The sequence below is a fragment of the Rhinopithecus bieti genome, unplaced genomic scaffold (genome assembly GCF_001698545.2).
Source record: "Rhinopithecus bieti isolate Rb0 unplaced genomic scaffold, ASM169854v2 scaffold_15336, whole genome shotgun sequence".
NCBI classification, from domain to species: domain Eukaryota; kingdom Metazoa; phylum Chordata; class Mammalia; order Primates; family Cercopithecidae; genus Rhinopithecus; species Rhinopithecus bieti.
In genome coordinates this window covers 2,461,571-2,468,843 of record NW_016808678.1, presented here as the reverse complement: position 1 = coordinate 2,468,843, position 7,273 = coordinate 2,461,571, and the positions used below count along the sequence as shown (strand labels likewise).

The window sequence follows — 7,273 nt, the reverse complement described above, 5'->3', positions numbered from 1 at the left end:
AATGTGTGTCAATTTACACTGAGTATTTTTTCTGTAAAGCAAAAGATCCCTTTTTCTATTTTGCTAGGAATTTGGTGATCTAATCCTAAATTTAAAAGATTTGTTGGGAAAAAATTTTTAGGAAATTCACCTTCCTCATCTAAAAGAAAAAGGCATTTTAGAAAAAACTAAATAAATGTCTCATGAGCACAACACTCATTTTAGTGCTTAGTTTCCATGCACTTAAAAATCTTAATTGAGAAGAAAAACTCAATTAAAATTTTGTTTATAAGAAATGTTTTCCTTGCCAAACTTTGATTTGGAACGAGCTCTTATATGCAGAACAAATTTCAAATGAGTTTTGCTATGGGCTGTCCCCAGGGTGGCAATTCATTTTAAGAGTATTTTCTGGTAAAAGAAAATGTGTATTTTAAGATGAAATATTTTCTTGATGTAGCAAAATATTTCCTAGTTCATTTGGCCCATTTAATATTTTTTAAACCATGCTCTGGCATGTTGAATATTTTTGTGCACCTAAAATTTGAGCCAATTCCAATCTTATTTATACTTACCTTTCTCCTTCCAAAAAAGCTGTATCTATTACCAAAAGTCAACTCTCCTAAAAGTTCAACTTGTTCATCTTGTTGACCTGAGAACATTTTCTGGGAAGAGGTAAGGGTGACAAATGGAACATCAAAAACGTATCTTGCTTGTTTAATTATTTTAAACACTTTAATGTTGGCATTAGAATATTATCTTCATAAGTTAATAAATAAGTTAAAAAAAAAAAGAACCCACACAAACACAGCCTAAATTATGTAGACAGTTTACTCCAAGTGAGCTTGGGAAGGTATCAGACTGTTCAAATGTTAGTATTACAAGAGCTGTCTCTAAATGCAGCATTAACGCTGCCCTCTAATTTTGCAAAAGAATTTTAAAGGATCAGAAGGGCAGAAAAATAGGAAAAATAACTTATTGGAATAGAAGATCCTATTATCTTAAACCATTATTTTCTTCACCTGGTTATATATCAATGTGCCCTCAATTAGTCTTTCTCTGTGGAGGTGATGGACAAAGCTTTTAAGTTGTTCTCCTAACCCATTATTGGAGATGATCCTTATCAAACCCTCCTCTCCCTGTCTCCCCACCAACCTTGTAGACTGGAACATGTCTAGATTGCCCTAATGGGAACTGTTCTGTGCCCGTGCTGGAAATCTGGGATGCTTACTTCTGGGTTCTGATTCTCAGTGAGTGGAGCCCATTCATCCAGGCAGGTTTCCATGCTCTGTGTGGCCCTTTCGTTCTGCTCTCACGCTCCCCACATTGAAAGCTGAATCATGGCTACTTTGGATGGCTACCTCCTCTTTAGCCCTATGCCTGTCTCATACAGCCTTTGTCTTCCACCTCCACCCTTTCAGTAGGCATCTCCCACCTGATGCTTTAGTTTCAAATCCCAGTTGCCATCTAAGATCCACCCAAACTTGATTTTGTCACCCTCTGGATTAGAATCCTTCTATGACTCCACTGCCCATGAAGTCCAAATGACTTCCTATGGGGTGAAAGGTCCACTGGGGACTGTTCGAGGGTTCCCTCTGGGAGTATTTCCTGTCACGATGAACTGTGTGCAGCTCTAGACACTCCCAGCACCTCTTCGACTTGGCTCCTGCTTCACCAGTGGTGTCCTCCCTGGGGTCAGTTTACCCTGTGTGGGAGGTGAATTCCCTGGGGGAAATTTGGGCTCCCTTCTGCTGCTCTTGTGCAGTGCACATGGCTGTCCTCATTTTCTCCGTTCCCCATTGCTTCTTTAGCACCTCAGTGCACTTCCTTCATTCCATTGCCAAAATGCAAGCCCCTTGAGGGCAGGGACCATGCTTGACTCGTTTTGATATGCCCAATGCCTAGCACAGAGTTGAACACACTGCTGCCAATTCTTTTTTTCAATGACAATTCCTTAAACTCCTTAGGCATTAGGTGTTCAGCTCTGCATATAAGGCCTTCATCAGTAAGATGGTTACAAGTATAAACCATTTCCTACTTCAGAATATTTTAATGCTCAACTTATCTGTATACCCACATTCTCTTGTTACAATTATTGCCAGAAAGCCAACTGATAAGCTTTCAATGGGCTTATCACACCCCTCCAAAAACAGATTTTGTTTTTCCTATAAACGGAAATTTCAGACATGAGATTTGAGAGATTTGACTGAGAAGACCCCACAGTAAAATGTGACATGACTTACCTTATGCTGTAATTTCTATTTCCTCAGGATTTAAGAGCTTCCTAGCATAAAATCTTTGCTAAACGTCTGTATACATGTTATTGGTGCTCCGAAAAATAGTCAATGGAATGGTGTACTACAACTGGGCTTTATCATCTTATTCTGAACGTTGTGTAGATTATAGTAAAGCAAACCATTCAGTGTGTTCCAGGAAATTATATTAGATCTGTGTTTCTATCAGTTCACTGGAATAATCTGATAATTGTTACTTTTACTTGGTATGGCTGCAAGAACAGTGGAAAGAGGAGGACTTGAGAGTTGGTCGAACCCAGGTTTGAAATCTGGCTTAGTCATTTTTCAGCTGTTACCCTGGGTGAGTTTTGCCAACTTTCTTAGCTTCATTTCCCTCATTAATGCGGTGGGACATAACAGCTACTCTTGCATTGAAAATTAAGTTAGATTACCTGTCTAGCATACCCGTCATCATACACTTAATGATGGTCACATTTTGTATTTAAAATAAACTAATACGAAAAATATTTCTTGTTTTTATTTTACACAGAATTATTCTCACAGGGTATATAAATTACTGATTAGAATTATTTATATGTGGCCAATTCTTAGTGTCATTGGGAATGCTGTTTCATTTCAATCCTCAAAGTTACTGTAGCACAGAAAATATCACAATTTCCTGCAGGGATATTATCAGTAAGTCCTGCAGGGAACAAACAATTGACATTAAAAATCAGTACTCTGCAATTGTCACTGTTATTATCTGCCAGAAACTCTGCATAATGCATTTTAAACCACCAAGGCTGGCTGCCACATCCATGTGAAATGCTTGAATTTTATGGTGCTTAAATATTTAATGATTCATGGGAAAAATGTGAAACGTGTCTAAGAAATTGCATCCCTTTCTCTAACCTCTGGTTGTAAAGCTAAAGACTTTTAGCATGTAACTTTTGCAAGATTCCTGGTCTGCCATTGGCACTTAAATCTTTGTTGTATTATGATTTATAACATGGTTCATTATATATAAAATTCTGTGATGACTTCCAAAAACAACTGTGTTTTATCTGGTGCATTTATTTTCTTTCAAGCCAACGTGGGTTTACTTTTTTTTTTTGTTTTCTAGCTTACATTGTAATGTGGCTCACACTTGTGGAAGTGTGAACTGCAGAAGGGAAGAGTGTAGGCTGGAAAGGATGGGATTCGGAGGCTCTTGGCAACACTGTTCTATGCACAGTGATGGGGCGCAGAAGAGGAATGAAAGCAGGCCTCATAGGGAAGGTCTGTATCAACCCCAGGGGAGGTGCTTGGGCAGTGGCCAGTGGGCATGGGGCTTACACCCTCTTGGCCTCAGCTGTCTTATTAGCTGAGTGAGAGAGAATAAGACCACCTGCTTCACAGCACTGTTTGGGGGATTCAAGGTGTGAACGTCAACTACAAAGAGATTTATGAAACCAAAGACATTGTTAGTTTTAACCACAGTGACTTGAAGTCAGGAGTTAGGTATTGATTACATTTCTCTTTACAGCCAGACATGGGGATAGGTGGAGTGTAGATATTTAATAACTGTTTTGTGGACTTTTTTTTTTTTTTTTTTTAAAGAGTCATGATCTTACTCTATTGCCCAGGCTGAGTGCAGTGGTACAATCATGGCTCACTGGAGCCTTGACCTCACAGGCTCGAGTGATCCTTCTGCCTCAGCCTCCCCAGTAGCTGGGCTACAAGCATGTGCTACTGTGGCTAATTTTTAATTTTTGTAGAAGCAGGGTCCTGCTCTGTTGCCCAGGCTAGTCTTAAACTCTTGGCTTCAAATCATCCTCCTGCCTCAGCCTGCCAAAGCACTGGGATTACAGGCATGAGCCGCTGCACCCAGCCTTGGACTTACTTTTAAATAGGAAGGAACTTCATTGGTATTTGGGTCAACCTTTTACCTGATAAGAGAAATAAGGATACTCAACTAACATTTCCTGACCATCTACTATGTGACAGGAGCAGTACTGGCTCTGCTATATATGCTTCCTGTCAACCCTACAGCTGTCCCATTTTGCAGACAAGGAAACTGAGCTTTTGAGAGAATAAGTAACTTCTTTAAGGTCATACGGTCACCATCTAGTAGAATCCAAACCCTCGTCTGTCTGTTCTTAAAGATAATGCTTTTATCCTTTACTCCATTACCTCCCAGGGGCTTTCCCCATTTGTGAATTGGTTAGAAAATAGAGGGTCTCACATAGAGGTGTCCTGGATTGCTCCTGTCACTGCAAAGCCCCTTGTTTTACGGGTTCTAAGGTAGCCCATCCAGCTCAGCTTGGAGACTCTCTCAAGCTGTTCTGGAGGGAAGGGGTGAGGAACCCATGAGGACAGAGCTCTTTTGGGGGATCCCAGAGGCCTATATCTCAGGCCATGTCTCCTGTATTAGTTCATTTTCATGCTGCTGATAAAGACATACCCGAGACTGGGCAATTTACAAAAGAAAGAGGTTTATTGGACTTACAATTCCACGGGCCTGGGGAGGCCTCACAATCATGGCAGAAGGTGAAAGGCACGTCTCACATGGCGGCTGACAAGAGAAGCGAGCTTGTGCAGGGAAACTCCCCTTTTCAAAACCATCAGATCTCGTGAGACATATTCACTATCAATCACCAGAACAGCACGGGAAAGACCTGCCCCCTGATTCCATGACCTCCCACCGTGTCCCTCCCATGACGTGGGAATTCAAGATGAGATATGGGTGGGGACACAGCCAAACCATATCACCTCTGGAGCCCCTAGAAACCCAAGGTCAGTCATTTAGGGCAACTGCTCTGAGCTGGAGAAAGGAGGATCTGAAGGCCCTTACTTGATGCTCAGTCTCTGCAGCACCAGCCAGCTTAGTCATTTTTGTTCTCCCATTTGCCAGCAAGGCAATTCCTTCATACATTATTTCTAGGGGGTAGCTTGCATCCTCAGTGATTATATACTTAGTGGTTATAATTTTATCAGCCAAAGATGAAATTCTCAACCTGTAATCATTATTATGTTTGATAAAAGTAGGGAAAATTGTATAATGAGGAGTAGAATGTTCTTCTGGTCCCCAAGCAGTCAGTCCGCTTTACATGCAATAAATGGTGTTAAAAGCACTTGTGTGCACTGAAATTTGAGAAGTACTTTGGTACCTATAAACCACAGGGGACTTGCTAAAATGTAGATTCTGATTATTTGGTCTGTGGAGCAGCAGTCTGAATTTGTAGAAGCTCCCAGGTGCTGTGGGCCCTGGGTGCACACCCTGAAGAGCAGAGAGGTTGGCCTTGTGCTCCTCTATAACGAGAGTCTGAAGACCTTGTTCAATTGTGTTAATAATTATCTGATACTAAGGATGTGCAAGATAGATTTAAATTGCTGAGGGAGAGGATCTTGTAAAGAGACAGTATCTCAAGGTCAGAGGCAGGCAATAACTTGCAAGCATCTCAAATAAATATCATGAATCTCTTAAGTTACAAACTTTCATTTGATTTTCATTTTTAGAATTTCCATCCAGGCACTAAACAAGTTATCTAAGGGGGAAATAGAGTGAGAGAAAGAAACAGTAATTTCACAACTTCCTGGCAGAAACCCTCACTGGAGGTGGCTGAGCAGTGTTTTTCAAAACACTTAGAGAAGGGATCCAGTTTCGCATCCAGAGAGCCACATAGCAGAAGTGTTTTTTCTAGGGTTTTGCTTGTGTGTGTCTCCTTAAGCCACATGATACCATTGATTTTATGCCAGTACTCTCTTCCTAAGCAGCAATATGTATTATGACCAAATTTAATTATTTCTATATTAGCAACATTTTAGTTTTTCTAAAGTATAAATCATATATCTAAATCTGCCAATTCATCTGTCATCTGATCAAGATGTCAAGATCATTCTCTCTCTGCCCCTAAATATCACGGAAGAAAAAAATGTTAGCACAGACACATCCCACGCAGACCTATAAAAAGCACATGGCCAGATGTGGTACTATTCACAGGGACTCCTTGGTGACACTTCTTTGTTGTGTGGGAATCTTGAGCTTTGTGTACCAGGTCACAGCATTCGATGCAGTGGGACATGTCTTCAGACTGACAAAGGCCCCGAAGTCGCTATCTCTACCAGCAAATGCTTTCCATCATTCTTTTCTTGATGTGATTCAAGGGGAAAAAAAAGACCTACAATAGCATCAATAAGCAGCAGGCACTAGTGTCTATGTGCACCACTGGTGACAGTATAAATGAGCTTCTCTTTCTGTTTCAATCCACAAGTATTTATCGGTTCTGACATTCCAGACAAAGCACTTCTAAAGGCACTGTGAGGAGAGAGAGAAACAGATGGTTCCTGCCCTCATGAAGCTTACAATCTAAAGACAAAATCATTCTCTCATTGCAGCATAACCAGCAATTCCAAGTGGTATGTGGAAACTGTGTTGATGTGGTTGTGTCAGTTATAGGATTCAGATGGGGGCTGGATGAGAAGGATCTGGATAGGCCAAGAGAAAGGAAAGAGCTGTTCCATGTAAAAGCACAGCACAGAATGTCACAAGATCAGGAACACTCACAGCCTGAGCAGTGAGACTAGTTACCAGCCTCTGTGATGGATAAATGGGGCTGAGGTCCAACGGTTGGTTGGAGCCCACTGTCGAGGCTAATGACTTTGACCCTTATCCTTTGGCAGCAGAGAGCCAATGAAAGGTATTTGAGATACTGAGTGGCATCATGAAAGTGAATTTTAGGAGACTAAGCTGGAGTTATGTAGAATTGAGTGAGGAAGTATTATTATGAGTATTGAACAGAGCAAATAATTGAGATATTGAGATTCTCTAAGTTGAGCATCTGTGATTCTAAAATACAATACTAGCATCCATGAAAAAAAAAAAGAGAGAAAGAAGAAACTTAGGGAATGACTGCAATGATTCATGGGAAGGGAAAGGAAGTTTTATATATATATATATAAATGTATATATATAGATGGGTGGAGCAAGATGGCCGAATAGGAACAGCTCCAGTCTCCAACTCCCAGCGCGAGCGACACAGAAGACCGGTGATTTCTGCATTTTCAACTGAGGTACTGGGGTC

At 40.8% G+C, this 7,273-nt stretch overlaps 1 protein-coding gene across 2 annotated transcripts in view; it reads left to right on the top strand.

Annotated features, from left to right (window-relative positions):
• The window catches only part of COL4A4 (collagen type IV alpha 4 chain), a 169,751-nt gene that overhangs the window by 137,581 nt on the left and 24,897 nt on the right, over positions 1-7,273 (top strand). The window contains exon 47 of one of the 2 annotated variants that reach the window (XR_001888181.1): positions 3,334-3,488. The exons of the other annotated variant lie outside the window; for it this stretch is intronic. The gene's annotated coding sequence lies outside the window, so the exon portion shown is untranslated. The remainder of the gene's footprint in view (positions 1-3,333; positions 3,489-7,273) is intronic. 2 annotated transcript variants of the gene reach the window in all.